Source organism: Rhodamnia argentea, chromosome 1, assembly GCF_020921035.1.
Source record: "Rhodamnia argentea isolate NSW1041297 chromosome 1, ASM2092103v1, whole genome shotgun sequence".
Lineage (NCBI taxonomy): Eukaryota > Viridiplantae > Streptophyta > Magnoliopsida > Myrtales > Myrtaceae > Rhodamnia > Rhodamnia argentea.
Window position 1 is genome coordinate 15050756 of NC_063150.1, and position 16039 is coordinate 15066794.

Below are 16039 nucleotides of genomic sequence, written 5' to 3' on the forward strand. Positions count from 1 at the left end.
ACGAGGCTCGATAGGCAATTTACTTCTAATTTAAAATCCAAATCTCTCACTTCTTCAAGAAGACACCATTCTTGGACTAGTAATTGAGCAATCATTGATTTTTGACTTAGAGCATCTGCAACCTTGTTAGTCTTACCCGGATGGTACAGAATCTCGCAGTTATAATCCTTAAGCGGCTCCATATAACGGCGCTGCCTCATGTTCAACTCCTTTTGAGAGAACAAATACTTCGGACTACGATGATTCGTATACACACGATATCTTTCACCAATCAAATAGTGTCTCCGGATCTTAAGAGCGAAAACAACGATTGCTAACTCCGGATCATGCGTCGGATAATTCAACTCATGAGGCCTTAAGCGACGAGACGCATAGGCAACTACCCTTCCATGTTGCATTAGCACACATCCCAATCCTTTGTGTGACGCGTCATTGTAAATCTCAAATCCTCCAAGACCAAATGGTATTGTTAAGATAGGAGCCATAGTGAGCTTATGCTTCAACTCTTGAAAACCACGCTCGTACTTGTTTGTCCACTCAAACTTTACGTCCTTTTTCAACAATCGCATCGGTGGCATAGCTATAGCAGAAAACCTTTCCACGAATCGTTTGTAGTAACCTGCCAATCCCAAGAAACTTCGAATATCTATTGCTGTCGTAAGCCTTGGCCAATCTGTTACCACTTCGATCTTAGTTGGATCCATAGAAATTCCTTCACCGGACACCACATGACCTAAGAATGCCACACGAGTCAACCAAAACTCGCATTTACTAAACTTGGCGTACGGTTGATGGTCTCGAAGAGTTTGTAATATTGTCTTCAAATGCTGTTCATGATCTTCATAACTCCTCGTATACACTAAGATATCGTCAATAAACACTATGACAAATCTATCCAAATACTCCTTGAACAACTTGTTCATTAAGTCCATAAAAGCGGTAGGCGCATTTGTTAGACCGAACGGCATTACAGTAAACTCATAATGACCATAACGCGTCCTAAATGCTGTTTTCGGTATATCCTCCTTCCGAATCCTCAGCTGATGGTATCCCATCCGTAAGTCGATCTTGGAAAATACCGAAGCTCCTTGAAGCTGGTCGAACAAATCGTCAATCCTTGGCAACGGATACTTATTCTTGATAGTCACCCGATTAAGCCGTGCGTAGTCTATACATAGGCGCAACGATCCATCCTTTTTCCCGACAAACAATACAGGTGCTCCCCATGGTGACGCACTAAGGCGGACAAAACCATTATCCAACAATTCCCGCAATCGCACCTTCAGCTCCTTCGGTTCTAATAACGCCATCCTATATGGAGCTTTAGAAATCGACTCCGTTCCAACGATTAACTCAATCACAAATTTGATCTCCCTATTTGGTGGCAAACCTGGCAACTCTTGGGGAAACACATCAGGAAACTCGCACACAATTGCGATGTCTTCCATCCTTGGCTCCTCAACGGATGTGTTAACTACGGTTGCCGGATATCCTTGACGACCACTTTCCAACAAACGAATCGCTTCTAGTGACGAGATTAACAAAGTTGATGTGCTACCTTCACTTCCAACAAACTCAAAACTAACCCCATCCAGCGGGTTAAACCGAATTGCCTTATGATAGCAATCCACCGTGGCTCTTTACTTTGTCGGCCAATCCATACCGACAATTACATCAAAATCATACATTTCCAGCACAATCGGATCTATCACTTCTTCGTGATCACCTATTGTCAACTTACAATCGGGACAACCTACTGGAGATATTACACTATCTTTTAGCGGCGTGGATATCTTAAAGATTGTTCCCGGTGATTTCGGACTCAATCCAACTAATTTAACAAACTGATCAGCAACAAAGGAGTGCGTGGCTCCGGGGTCAAACAATGCATACGCTATATGATCATGTAAGAAGACCGTACTGTGAACGGTCGGTGAATCCTTTGCCTCTTCCCTGGAGATCGCAAAAACTCTTCATTGTGCTGGAGGTCGGCTCTGGTAATTCTGCTGCGTATTCCCACGCGGCTATCCTCCTTGTTGTGATGGCGTCGGAATTCCTCTTTGCCTCTGTGGGCAATCTCTCACTTGGTGGCCCATCTGACCACAACCAAAACAGGCTCCATTCCTGAAGGGACACGGGGCAATCCCATGCCTCCGATTGCAAAATCGGCATATTCCACCATGACCAAGAACCGGCTTTCCCACGGTATTCCTCCGGTTAGGTGGGATGATCGGCCTTCCTCCCAACATTGGCCTCTTGCCAAATCTACGTTCATTTCTGCCAAAGGGCACAAACCGTGATCCGGATGCAGCAGCCCCTTCTATCATATTTCTCTCGATCAGCTAGGTCCTTTCGTACGGCTCATTGTAGTCTTTCAAGTTCAACGACACCAACCGATCCTTCAGCTCCGGTTTCAACACATCTCTAAACCTTCTTGCCCCGTCCATAGGGTCTTCCACCATTCTAGGTGCATACATAGACAGCTCAGAAAACTTGGCCTCATATTGGTCTACAGACATCCGATTTTGGCATAGGCGCATGAACTCTGCCATCTTCTACTCTCGGGCACACTCGGAGAAATACTTATTGTTAAACGCCTCCACAAAGGCATCCCATACGGGGGCCGTACCCTCGAGAAAGATTCTACCTTGCGTAGCTTGCCACCAGGTACTAGCATTCCCTTGCAACTAATAGGCTGCCAATGTCACCTTATCCTCCTCATTGCACCTCCGTAGTGCAAAAGTTTTCTCCAGTTCCTTAATCTAGTGAGTGGCGGCCTCGGGATCGCCAACTCCGGAAAACTTTGGGGGCTTTAACTTCAGGAGCTGCTCTACCAATTTTTGTATCTATTGAGCTCCATTTCCGTTTCCAGCTAATGGGTTCTCAGGCGGAGCGACAGCAGCAGCAGCTTGATTATTCACTTGCTGCCCAACTATATCACCCAAAGCTTCCAATGCTTGTAGGATCCCACCCACTCTAGGATCTCCTTGAGCTGCTCCTCCACTTGGAACTGCGGGATTACGGTTGCTCATCTCACGGGTCGGTTACGGAGCCCTGTTCACCCCAAGCAACACGTAATGAGAACTCACGCTTACTGCCATAAAACCTTAAGTAACAATTACATGCACGGGATTTCAATCCTACTAACTATCCTATATCCCAACGCTCCGTATTATTCTAGGCCATGACTAGGTAGTTCAGGCTGACCTTGCTCTAATACCACCTTGGGTAGGGTTGTCACGCACCGATCCCCAGGCCCGCAACAACCCTACCACAAACGCCTCAGGTCATAAAAGGACGACATTCCGGGCACGTCATCGACCCATTATTTTTATCTTATTATTAAGCGCATACGTAACGTGTAACTCCCAAACAATTATAAAATACACAGCGGTAGAAAAGCAGGAAATCACACCAGACAATTCTATTTATTTATTTACTGTTAACCCTAGGAAGAACATGTATATACAAACTCTGCCTCGGGGCCACTTCCTACAACCCTAAAAAAAAATTACCAGGTCGGGGTTATGGGTTAACATTACTCCGTGCTACTCAAAAAGAATCTGCGAACACTTCCGGCTTCCATAGCTAAGGGCCCGAAAATTGTTAACAATAATGGGGTGAGATATAAAATCTCAATGAGTCAACGCCTAAGTCCGAGTAGGACATTGACTCGCTCAAGGTATCCTAAACATGTAATACAATAACGATGGTAAACCAATAGCGTGCGATCCTCGCAACGCTTTACCTATCACAGAATCATATCCAAAATCAACGGTCCACCATCAAGCACATGCGGACTTACCCCACCTTGGTCCACACATGAAATAATTCATATATAACATGCAATTAAATGCATACAACCAATGTACATAACCAGAACACTCATCTTAAATTGCATGCACAATGCACCACACGTGTTCTAGTTATTAACGACCATTCCCGGTCTTAGCAAAACTATGCTCTTTCGGCGGAACCAGGCACCATTCCATTCCTTCGGCAATGGCAACCGACAAACCATGTGGTTCCAAGTACCCTCGGCATAGATTAATAGTCGGGCATTCCCGTAGGGAGCGTCGGTCCATCACAAGCTGCGACTAGCATCTAATAAGTCGTGTGGTTCCAAGTACTCTCGGCACGAACTTACCAGGCTCGAACCCTCGTACCCGGGGGTCGGCTTTGTCCTCACGTACCCGAGAAGATGGTATCCATTATGTGACCACACACGCACGACAGGCAACCAACCAATTTATATCTTTGCATTTAATCCAATACACACACATAAACAGTCGTGCTCAAAACTTGGCTCGAAGCCATTTTCATGCTTAAAATGTCGATCCACGCATGATCACATAGATACACATATTGTCCACCAGACTTTGCATATATATATATATGATAATCAGTCATCAAATTCAGATCGGTCATGACACTCAACAATCATCGAGTGATCACCCAACAATAATAATTCAATAATTAATTAACAATTAAATAATTATCACGGTACTAATTAATTGATGTAATTACGATTAAACTAGCAATTAATAAATCTCGAATATAAATAATTAAATCTATCTTAATTAATTAACCCGACTTTCGTTAATTAATCCATATCGATCAATTAATCTAGACTTCGATTAATTGTCACCTTATTAATGAACCGACCCGACTTCGGGCAAATAATGCAATTTACAATTTAAACAAATACATCTAAGAAAGGCGGCTCGGGCGACGGGGTCACGAGCTCGTGGATCCGGGTCGGGCGAAGGTCGGAATAGGGTTAGGTCGGGGTCGTAGGTAAGCTCGTGTGGTCGTCGGGTCTAGGGGTGCGGGGTGGGCGACGATGGCCGGGATGAGCTCGGTTCACGGCAGCGTCAAAGGCGACGAGACGGAGGACGGCGATGCTGTGGGTCTTGGGTGCCGAGGGTCGATGTCGGGTTAGGGTCGCGGCGGTAACGAGGCGACGACGTAAAGGACAACCGTCGGAGTGGTGCAACAGCGGATGAAGGCGGAGGCTGGGTGGTGGTAGCATGGTGGTGTGGTCGGGCAAGTTGCAGAGAAGGGGAAAAGAAGAAGTTGAAGGCGAAGAAGAAGATGTACGGTTGGGGGGGGGAAGTGGGGTCCGGTCGCACGAAGAGAGAGGAAGAAAGGGAGAGAGAAAAGAAAAGAAAGAAGGGGGGCAGCCGGTCATGTGGGGGAGGGGAAGAGAGAGAGAGAGAATTGATGGGAGAGAGAGAAGAAAAGTAAAAACAAAACAAAACTTGGGGAAGAGGAAAAGTCACGTGGGTTGGTAGAGAGAGAGAGAGAGAGCACATGGGGAAGGGGGTTTCGGTCAAAAAGAAGAGAAAGAGTGGGGCCGAAAAATCAAAACTAATTAATGGTTTTATCCTATGTGCATAAAATCTAGTGACAAATCGGTAATTTGGCAAAATGGGTACCGTTAGTCATTTGGCTCAATTGACCGAGGGCAAAATTAGAATTTTGGCATTTAGGGTTCGGTCAAGTCTGAATTTGCGCACGAAGGTTCTTGACACTACGAGTCAACCTTTGACTATTCAAACTTGACTTTCTCTAACAGATGTCCCGGAACAACCAATCATCGTCTCTTAAATCTTCAAAATCCAAATTTTATTTTCCACGTTGGAATTCATAATTTTTCTTATAGACACCAAATTTCCAGGACGTCACAATAGTTTAGGACGCACATAGCAACACTTCTGCTTCAAAATCAACTTCTTGCCAAGAGTTATTTTTTCTACTTGTACTTAGAAGCCGAAGTTGATTTTTGATTAGAGAAATTTGTTTGGTAACGATTGAAAATTTTTACTTCTAAAACATTTCTAACACAAAATCTTCTATTAAAAATTATTATTGGTGGCCGAAAAATTTCTACCTCATTTTTTATCTTTTTAATTTTTTTTAAAAAATAATTTTTATTATTAAGAAGTATTATTTACTTTTTAAAAATAATAATTATTCATTATTTTTTACTTTGGATGCCGGAGATGGCGACTCAACGGCGACGGTGGTGGTTGGTGGTAAATTGTAGCGGCGGGCGAGGCGGTAGTGGCAGTGGTCGGCGGTTGGCGATAGTCGCGAGTGGCGGCCGACGGTGGTCGGTGGTGGTTGGGATGGGGGGTGGTTGGCTGTGTTAAGTGACTGCGCCCTCGAGGATCCCCCCATCCGATCCAATTCGAGCCCCGCGAGGTTGTCGTATGTTGGGGGTTTCGGGACGGATGAGATTGATCCGGTGGGCAATCGTCATCGAGGGTAGTTGCCTACGCAGCGATGGATCGACAGCAAACCAGGAGAGAGAGTCGACCCGGATCGATTCAACTTCGCGGATGTTTCGACACTTTCCGATGGCCTTTCCCAGGAGGCATGGGTGCTCCCTTTAGCCCCGCACCCGGGTTGGCGACTATTTTGCTTTTAGTTTTCGAAAAACTCTCTTTGATTAGCAAAAAAATTCTTTTGAAAATGACTTTGGAGTCGCCACTAACCTTTTTGGGGTTGGTTAGAAACCCGATTAGAAAGGGGAGTTCCTCGTAATCCTTTCGCAACCAAAGATTTAGGATTGGGGACTTGATTACCGTAGTATTATACTAGAGCCCTTGCGGTTACAGTTTGGAATTTGTTGTTAGCTAACTTGTGATCATGCGAGGTTTTTACCCTTTTTGACTTCTAATCATGTTTTTGTGAGTCGCTAAGTGCTTATGCAAATGTTCTTGCGGGTGGATATTTTTTATGGCATTTTCTAGGTTTTGAATGTATCCTAAAAAAGGATAAAATCATCCAAAGCAATCGAAGGGTTAACGAGAATGCATGCAATAATTAAAACTAATCTAAGGACAAATGAAAGAAAACTCACAACTCATCTGGTTAATAATTACAAACCAATTGAACAAACTCGAGACACAATTGAGGGATACGACAAAAGGGGGACCGGATTGGACAGCGATCGTAAACCTCCATTCTCCATGGTATCAAGCCAAATATCAAACAAATTAGAATGATAAGCTACTCAATCAAACGTTCATGATCGCATTTACAAAGCACATTAATATCCACAAATCAATGAGACAATCCAAATCACTCGAGAATGGGCCTCGGGATCGGGCTTTGTATGCACACGTCCCGATTACCCATTTAACCCCGTTGACTCGTTTAAGGAAGGTTTGGTTTTAAGGTTCCCAGTTGATTACCCACGAGTCATGCATCGATCCTAACATCCATCTATCAAATCACATGCAAAGGCTTCTAATTAAACCATGCACTTAGGCTTTTCGAACCTTAGACGCCAAACAATCATGAGAGACTTAGTGAGCCCACAGAAGGATCAATGAAGACAAGGTCCGATCAAGACAATTCAAGCACTCAAAGAAAGCTTAAAACATGTTAATTGAACTTCATAAGACCCACATTTATGTTTTCTAATCATTAGCATGAAAAATGCAAGTTAGATCCTACTCTTCAAGAACATGCTCAGGGAAAAACCGGTAATCATAAAATGCATGCCAAAGTTTTGAAATTGTTTGTATGAAAGGGAAAACATATCATTGACAACTTTCATGTTTTACACTGTTATTCAAAAAGCCCCCATTCTAACGTGGAAAATCATCTTTCATGAGCACTCAATAGCAAACCATCAGATTCCACAGAATAGGCAAATTTCAAGATTAAGCACAAATGTACACTTAAAACATCCAATTAATGCATCAAACTTTCCAATCTACTAAAAAATACCCTAATGAACAACTTTCATTTTTTGTGATTTTGGAAACAAAGACTCTAATCAAGCCATTATTGCAACTTAAGATAGACATGCACTGAATGAGACACAAACTCCAGATCAGTCACAGAAATGCACGATTTCATTAAATGCATTAAAAATATGAAACACTCATGAAAATTTTTGAATTTTTTTTATAGGTTATGCATCATAATGTTATGAACGACTTTTATGAAGACGTTTTTATGAACAAAGTCTGGAGAAATCCATGGAAAATCATGAAGCACCAAAGGTCAAGTCAGAAAACTCAATCTCATATTCAAAACTACAAATTCAAGCTTCAAACTACGGGACCCTTTTGACATAGTAAACGGTATCCATTTTTGACGCCATAATATATCAAATCGAAGATTGAGATGTGCTCTATGAATCTCTAGAGCACTAATCCATGGAATAATCACACTTGGACCCTCAAATCTACATAACAGCAAGATCAGACATTCTGATCCGAGAACACCGTTGACACCCGATTTTTGATCAAGTGTCTCTCAGCTTTATCTCATAAAATTCACAAAAATTCATAAAAAGTAAAAAAAAATTCAAAAATCAAGTTTGGTAGCCTTGGCCAAGCATAAGGAACCATTTTTGAACAAAAAATAATTTTTCATATTTTTCGCATTATTTTTAATATTTTTGGAAAATAGGAAAATACGAGAAAATCCATAAAAAATTCTTCCCGAGGTCACAAAAATATAGAAAAATGTCCCATATTTTTATTTTAATTCCCTTTTCATATTGACCTCAAGAAAAATTAAAAATTTAATTTAATTTTAGGTGTTTCTTCACAACACCGTGGGTTGAATTCGCTTAAAAAATACAATTTGAGTCATTTATTTGCAAACTCTACATATCTTGAGTCAAGACATTCAATTTTAGTCCTCTACAACTTCAATTTGATCAATTTCGCCCTCGGTTGCATGAATTACACGAATTGGGCAAAAATCCCCAAAATCTTTGCAATTTAGTTCTTGGAATTTTCAATTTTTGAAATTACTTTTAATCCAAGGATTTTCGCAATAAAATTGGACTACCTCCAAAAATTTTCATATGCTCTGAATCGATTGGCAGGGGTAATTTGATCCAATTTGACCATTTGAGCGCCCAATTGAACTTTTCCCCGATTTGTAATTTTAGGAAAATTTGGGATTTTTATAGAAATTGATGAAAAATTTTGGGCAAAATCACATATTTAGATATTTTTAGGCCCCTAAGTTCAATTTTGAGGTTTAATTGTAAAAATTCCCTACTGATTTTGATTAATTTTGAAAATTGTAAGTCTGAACCGATTCGGACCGATCTGACCCTTTGTCGGACCGGTTGAACCGGTCCAGAATAGTGTCATCTTCTTCCCGAGTACGCGCCTTTTTTGTAGATTTGAGAGGCGGATTTTGATTGACAAATCGAAGACCAATTTCACCACACGTCGGATTTTGTTCCTTGAATGAACACACGTCGATTGGGACCAATTTCACCACCGGAGATCGCCGGAGCACGGTGGACGGAGTGCTTAAAGTCCCGGCGCATGAAAAGTCAACATTCTCAAACCGAGTGAAATTCGTGCTCGTTTTGGTTCGACAGAGGGCCAAACGGACTTGGATGGAATCCCAGCTGATTTCGTCACCGTCCGACGACCTAATGGCACTGCGCAGCCACGAGATTGGAGTCGGCAAAGCTCCTCCAGTGCGCGCCTAAATTCAAAGTTGGTATAAAAGGCTCGGGAAGCTTTGCGAAAGAAGATGAGGCTCATTGTGATCACACGGTAACAGAATAGAGAGAGAAAGAGAGAAGGAAGAGAGAGAGAGTCTCGCGAGCTCCATTGCCTCTCGCCGGAATTCGAACCGTGAGCTGCTCGGCCGAGCGATTCAGGTCAAATCAAGGCATCGGATCATCACCGGAAGTTCGCCCGAGCTAGGAGAAAGCGATCGCACCAGCTCAATTGGTCCGTAGCCTCCGAAACCGGTGAGTCTACCTCTCGGCCTTCTCACTGTGCACTTATGGCGGAGCTCATCTCCGGCCACTATTCTTGAGTATTATTGAGGCGTTTTGCTTCTGGAACATTACCGAGCATGTTTACATTCCTATTTTGCATCGATTTCGTGTGATTACCATGAGTCGAGCCTCCAACCGGTCACGGTCGGGTCGAACTTCGACCAGGCATTTCTAGCCATTGCGAACTCAATCGGAGCTCGAGGTAAGTATCCTCACCTTGATTTGAGTGTTTCTAAAGCTCCGATTGAATAGTTATGCTCTGGTTTGACCGTTTGATTGTTCGTAGCCGAGACATGTGCGAGCTTGATTCGTGTTTTTTTAGTGGATAAAATGGCTAGATTTTGTGATATGTTGATCCGGAGGTCTAGGCGAGTTGATTGGTTCCGGTTTGGGGTCGATCGACCAAGATTTCACCGTCGGATCTCGCCGGAAAGTCTCGGCCGTCTGTTTGGTCGTCGTCGCGAGGAAGAAGACGAAGCTATGTTGGCAGGTCAACGAGTCAACAGGATGAGGTGTCGAGTTGTGATAGGTCAAGCTCGAGGTCCGATCGGCTTGGCCGTTGGCGCGGATGAGCCGAGTCGGATTAGATCCAACGGTCGAGGAAAATAGGCTAGTTTGATTGTGAACCGTTAGATTAGAATTTTTAGAATTTTAGATAATTAGTTTATTTGTTAAAAAAGCAAAAAATGTGGGACGGTGTTGTTTTAGTTAGTAGGCGTGTGGCGTCGTTTAAGTCTAGGGGGCCCGATACGTCGTCGTTTTGCAGCTTAGGTGAGTCGACGGTCGAGATTATATCTAGGCTTAGATCGTGGCCGTCCATTTAGTCGTGAAGCGGCGTCGCTGCATGCGTAGGGCAGAGCTGATCCAGTGCGGCAAGGCATACGTGGGCGCGAGTGAGCCAACGGTCGAGATCATTTCTAGGATTAATCTTAGCCGTCCGTTTATTTTTGGTATTTTCGGATATTGGAGAAATAGTTTTAAAAAATAAAAAAAAATTGATTAAATAGGATGCGGTGTCGTTTTAGTGTCGAGCGGGTCCGAGTCGGGTCTGGGTCGGGTTGACCGGGCGTTGACTGGGTTGGCCCGATCCGAAAAATTAATAAACAAATTAATAAAAATTTTCTAAAAAATAAAAAAAATTCATAAAATTCATAAAAATTCCTAGACTTTCCTAAAAAATTTCTAAAAATGTGTAGGTCGATTCGGGACTCTTATAGTCTAGATCGAGAAATTTCAAAGTTCCGATAGTCGATCTACATTGATCCGGAAAATTATTGATTTTTCAAAAAATAAATAAAAATTCCATAAAAAATTAGAAAAAATTCCAAAAAAAATTCTAAAAAATCACAAAAAATGGGAAATGACCACATTCAACTGGCCCAACCTTATTTTGTGATTTTTGGGTCTCGAACCTTCTAAATGACCATTTTACCTCTCTGGGCCTTCGGCCCCAAAAATTTCCCGAACCATCCCGGAATTCGAATAGGTCTTTCTATGGGCCAATAGGGCCATATTAGACATGCCATACTTGATTGATTGTATGATTTGATTGAGATTATCTTGATTGCGCCATTTATATTCTTGATTGTGATTGATGTGGTAGAAATTCCCGTTTGCATGACAACCTTAGATCGTTAGAGCCTACCTTGTCCTAAATTACATCTGCATGAATTCTTAGGTTAGAAAATCACTCAACTCCGGTAACCAAAAGGGCGTCGATGTAAATCTCGGCGTAACCAAGTCCCCGGACCCACTTCTTTGGTTTTCGTAGAATCGAACGGTTTCTCCCGACCGTTCGATAGGGTTCCCGATCATACCCTCCAAAAAATTGATCGGTGGCGACTCCATATGCACGTACACTATGCACATGACACCCGATCACACTAAGGTCGATCCCGATATCTAAAAAATTTCTTCACATTGCGATTCGAGTAATGGGTCTTGGGAGGGACCCACGCGTCAAGATTCACCGCCAACTAGGTCGGAAGCACGACTCGTTAACCTCGCCTCGATCGTCGCATCCCGACGACGACAAAAAAAAAGAGGAGAGGGTCGCGACAAACACAAACATGTCATAATGTGCCATATAATCATCCAAATCCCATAGGCATGCACAAACAATATAGCAACATTGTATCCACTAACCACTCAGCATTCTCAATCAACCAAAGCCTCCGATTCACCTCATGTTTAGGCTAATAATCTATCATCCACATACTAACTAATAAACTAGGATATTAGAAACAAACCGCTTTGCCCTTCATCACAAACCTGTATGGACGAAATGGTTGCACTAGGACAACAAAAGATCATCATAGAACGTCGGCACAAGGAGGGATCGACAGACGGAAGTCGTTGAGGGGTTGAAAATTAGCTAGGCGTAGCTCGGGAAAACACCACCAGCATGTGCACAGGTGATGGAGCCAAGAGGCTCTCAGCCTCCTACAAAGCTCGAATGGCGGCGGTTCAGCAAGATACCGGTGTGAGGAGGTCGGGTGAGGTGTAGGGAAGGTTGTGGTGGTGGTGGTCGGCCGAGATAGGCCGCTGGTTAGCCAGAATGCCGGCACAAAGGTGGCGGGGTTGGGCGGTGTGAGAGGTGGCCTAGAGAGAGGGCTAGAGAGATTGAGTGAGTGAGAGTTAGAGAGAGAAAAATTCTGCTCAAATGAGCCTCCCTTTTCTTAGGATTTTCGGCCATCATACAAGGTAAGAATGAGAGAATGTTCTAGGTTGACAAATCCCTAGGTTGACAGTCCCCATAAATTCCTTGTACCACAAGAAGGGATATTCTTGATCCTCTTGACAACTCATCTATTTTGTCTTGACATGGGAAGTTTCTAAAGCCTCTTGTGATAATCTTGATTAAGAAGACAATTAGCACGATAATTGGCAAAATTGACTATGCCCAAAAAGGTGAAATAGGTTTTACCATGGTAAAATTAAAAGCTTTTGGATTAAATGTCATGACCGACTCAAAAAATGATGAGAAAAAGCTTAATTAATTAATCATTTTTTTAGCTCAATTAAGGTATTAAATCTCTTGATTTAGAGAAATTATGACTCAAATCGAAATTTTTGGTGAAATAAAATGGCTAAAATGAAATTAAAATTAAAATTAAAATATTGATTATTTTTTCAAATTTTTCGGGTCACAAATGCTATTTTTCCTTTTTTTGGGGTATTTTCGAATTAAAAAAATATTAAAAATTGAAAATTAATTTTTTGTCAAAACTGGTTTTTTAGGCTTGGGCAAGGCCTCCAAACTTGATGTTTTAATTTTATAAATTTTTATGATATTTTTAATTAACTTTCTAAAACAAAAGGGATTAAAATTAGGTGTCAATAGGCGAGTGGTGGCGGTTGTTGGCGGCGATGAGCAATGGTTCGTAGTGGGTGGCGGGCGATGGTCGCCACGATCAGCGATGGTCGGCGGCAGTGGCGATTGGCGAGGGTTGGCAGTGGTTGCGAGCAGCGGTGGGCGACGGCGAAGGTTGGCGGCAGGGGTGGTTAAAAAGAGGGTGAGGGTGTAATGAAAATAGGGTGAGGCGAAAAGTACTTCTTGAGTTTTTTTTATTTTTTCTGAATACTTTTTGAGTTGAGAAGTAATTTTTTTTAACTCCTCAAATTAGGAGAAAAATAACTTCAAAAGTGAAAATTTACTTCGGAAGAAGAAATTTTTTTCATAAATAAAATTTTTTACCAAACTGATTTTTACTCCATAAGCACTTTTGGAGTAGAAATCCACTTCCATAAGTGTTATCATATGCATCCTTATCTGTTGGTCATACTGATGATATGGCATACCAACCCCTAATGTTGTTCATGGCCATATGCATTTCATTCACATTTTGCAGTTAGATTTCAAAACTCTTCATTTTATTTGGACTTAGCTTTAGAAGAGTGGGGGCAAACTCCCAATTCATCTTTCGAAAACTTGAAATATGTCGAGATTGCTAAATTACTTTTGACCTAAAAAAAATTCTCGTCCACATTAAAAACTTTTAAAAAATTATACAACTAAGTCAAAAGCAGATATTGTATTTGTAAATTTTCCCTAACAAACCGATAAAAAAGAAATCAATACAAGAATGATGAAAAACATATCTATTGACAAACAAAAACCACATTTTGTTAAATTTTATTGAAAAAATTGTCGGAAAAGTCCTAAACCTTTTGCACTTTTGCCAATTTAATTTTAAACCTTTTAATTACATTTTGCCGATTCAGTCTTATTAGCAAGAAATCAACGACATGGATGCCGGCCATCCTACTTGGCACCGCTGGCACTAACGAGGAATAATTTTTAATAATTTTTTAAATTTTTTTCAATTACATTTACTAATTTTTTTCCTTTTCCATTTTTGTTTCATTTTTTTCTTTTTTCAATTTTTTCCTCCGCTAGCCTTAAGAGAGGGCTGCCCTCGCGGGCCTCCGGTAGTGGTCGTCCTTGTCTGCGCGAACGAGGGTTGCCCTCACTAAGGGCGGTGACGGCTGCCCTTGCCGGCTAAGGCGATGGCTACCCAAGCTAGGGTGACGATCGCCATAGGTTGGGCTAGTGGAGGGGAAAAAAAAAAGGAAAAGGGAAAAAAGGAAAACATAAAAACCAAAAATATTAAAAAATATTTTAAAAAATATTAAAAAATATTAAAAATATCCACGATGGCGTTGACGTTACCATATAAGACCGCTGGTGTCCACGTCAATAATTTTTGGCCAATATGACTGAATCGGTAAAAAGTAAAAAGGTTTAGAATTGAATCGATAAATTTTAAAAGCTTAAAACTAAATTGGCAAAAAAACCATATAATTAAGACTTTTTGACAATATTTTTCATTTTATTTGATCAAATTTTGCCACCACCGGCAAAAAAATCTAGGACCACCGTTTGGGTGACACCGTAGTCGATTATCGGGAGAGGATGATACGAAGGAGAATCATCCCCGTCAGCTTGATTGTTGCAGTTGCCTCTCAAGCAATTGTCCATGGTATTTCAAGTTTAGATTATCATCAGGCTCTCTACTAAAATCCGAGTATTTAGTTTCTTTCCATCTAAGGGCCCGTATAGCAACGATTCTGATTTGAAAAAGTGATTCTAATTAGAATTATTTTTTTATTCTATTTCCTAGATGAGTTTTAAAGAATCATAACATGTTGGGTAAATGCACAAAATTTCTATTCCTGGAATATAAACGCATTTGGTAATCGCACAAAATTTTTATTCTCGAAAATAATTTCTCTTCCCAATTTTTGCCATTTAAGTCAAATAATTACATAGTTACTTTGTAAAATTTCATCCTATATTTTGAATTAATTGAACATTAATTCATATTGATTTTCTTATATAGCATATAGCATATTTCTATAATATTTTTTTTTCGTGCTATTCCGTCTAATTATCGTGTTATAATGAGTCATTTTAAGTTTAAAAAGGATAAATCATATTAGTTTAGTGTGTGATTTCAGATTAGCTCGGGCCCTCGCAGGCCTATACTAAATCACAAAAAATAAATATCAAATTCGATCTTAGTGTGATCGATGGCATGTGTATGTGCAAATGCAATGGAGTCGCCACCAATCTTTAAGGAATGTAGATCGGGAACCTTATCGAAATATCGGGAGAAATCGTTTGATTTTATGCAACTAGAGAAATCTAGGGTCTGGGAACTTGATTATGCCGGTGTTTCCATCGACGCCCTTTCAGCACCAAAGTATTTTCTAAACATTTTTCATGCAAAATTTTAATTCATTTTTAAACCTATGAGGCAGGCCAATACTAAGTGTTTGCACATGTTGTTTTTGTTTTTTTTTTTATTATTATTTTCTAAAATTAGACCAAGTCAAAGGTACTTAAACCTAGGCAAATCGCAATCAATGAAATCAAATGTGCAATCAAGAAATCATGACATTGATAAATTGCATCGTAAAACCCTAGTGAGGCCCTAAGAGCTTAGAGAAATGTGGTTCGGGTTTAATTTCAATAGTGTTTATGAATTTTCTAAAAAAGGAATAAAATCTATGAAAACTAGGGAATCAAGGCCCAAATTTATGAAAATGAGGTCAAACTAGCATAATCTAAGCTTCTTATATTTTTAGGGATTTTCTGAAATTTTTCTGATTTTTTAGAATTTTTTAGAATTTTTTATTTTTATTTTTTATTATCTTATATATTTTAGATCGAGTGAAAAATGATGAGAGAACCGAAAGGGAAAAGTGAGAGATGTGGGGCTTCATTCTATTTTGTGATTCTCAAAAGTGACTTTTTTT